This window comes from Miscanthus floridulus, unplaced genomic scaffold (assembly GCF_019320115.1).
Source record: "Miscanthus floridulus cultivar M001 unplaced genomic scaffold, ASM1932011v1 os_2127, whole genome shotgun sequence".
In the NCBI taxonomy this organism is placed as follows: Eukaryota; Viridiplantae; Streptophyta; class Magnoliopsida; order Poales; family Poaceae; genus Miscanthus; species Miscanthus floridulus.
This window is the reverse complement of record NW_027098114.1, coordinates 1-1,522: the sequence shown is the minus strand read 5'-3', so window position 1 is coordinate 1,522 and position 1,522 is coordinate 1. Positions and strand designations below refer to the sequence as shown.

The 1,522-nt window shown below is 57.9% G+C and overlaps 1 pseudogene; it reads right to left on the bottom strand.

The window, feature by feature from the left end:
* Window positions 1-257: 257 nt before the first annotated feature.
* Window positions 258-1,159, bottom strand: LOC136534642 (uncharacterized; annotated as a pseudogene).
* Window positions 1,160-1,522: the final 363 nt, after the last annotated feature.

Genomic DNA, 1,522 nt, shown 5'->3' with positions numbered 1-1,522 from the left:
ATGAAGGGATGATCTATACTTTTCCTGGAATCGTCGAAGGGATGATCGCAAGAACTTTAAACTTCTCGTCTGATTTTATTCATATCATAATCATGGCTCTTGAGCCTGATCAAATCACCACAAATCATAATTACTTTTACAGCGTATGCGATCATCGATCAATCTCTCCTTTAGCGGAAACAAATTGACTATAGTAATATAAAATTCCTCTCGTGTTATCCGGGCAAAAGAGCACGCGCGCATGCGTCAGTGATGACTCAGTTCTTGGGGTCCTGCTGCACCGTCGTGGCAGGGACGCCATCGCTGCCGTGCAAGGACGCAGACGGCGGCGTCCACGGGTTTCCTGGATTTCGAGGCCACGGCCATGCCGGCATGGGCGGCGGGTGGAACGAAAACGGCGGCAGCGGCGGCCACTTGCCGCCCGGGCCGGGGTGCGGCCACGCCGGGAATGGCGGCGGGTGGAACGGAGGCAGGGGCGGCCACGGGTTGTTCCATGGGTGCGGCTGCGGGTGCGGCCATGCAGGCAGCGGCGGAAGGTGGAGCGGGAATGGCGGCAGCGGCAGCCAGTGGCCGGTGCCCAGCGAGCGCGGCCACGGTGGGTTCTGCTGGCCGTGGGGGCTGTCGGCCGCCGGCGCACCTGGTGTGTACGGCTCCGGCGGCGGCGCGGGTGGCGAAACGGCCGGTTCCGGTTCGGGCTCCGGCTCGGGCTCCGGAGTCGCGTGGTGCCCGTGGTGCTTGGGCGGTGCCTTCGGGTGGTGGTGCTTGGACTTCGGTGGCGCTGCCTTCTCATGGTCCTTGCCCTTATGCTTGCTCTTCACGTGCTGGCCGTGGGGACCCATCAACAGTGGCGGTGTGGCGACGACAGGGGCAGACTCCGGAGATCCTACCGGCGGGGCTGCGGCATCCGCAGCCGGCGGCTGCGGCTCTAGCACCGCCGCCGGTGCCGGAGCACTGGCCTGCTGGCTGCCTTCCGGTGCATCGGCGAATGAGGAGGAGACCAGCAGCAGTGACCTCGAGGATGCCACACAGCATGGCGCGAGCAGCGCGATGGCGAGTGCCACCATGCGTCCATGCATGTCATCTTGATGAGTGCTTCCGCATGCGTGGAAGCTCTTCTTGGTGCCATGTTGGCAGATCGGTTGGTTTTGCATTGGTGCATGGGGTAGCTACGCTTATATAGGCAACAATTTGTGAGTTGTGTTGTGGTTGGTAGGGTAAAAAGTGTTTACCTGTGGAATTATAAGCTTCCACTGAGTTCGGTATTAGAACATTTTGTAGTGGACTTCCTTTCTACCTGCTTAGTGCTGACTTCGAATTCTATACATCGACAATGGGTTGTTAGCCGGTGTGCCCATGATTCGACGAAGGTGACTAGCGTTATATGAAAGTTTAGGCAGGAGTCATGTTTTTCACTGCTGTGCTCATGGTGGATCTCCATGACCTCTCTTTACCAATGATGTCTTTGTTTTCACCTGTCAAAAAGATATATGTTCTGTTTGCAGTGTTAGCCACATATAGTGAC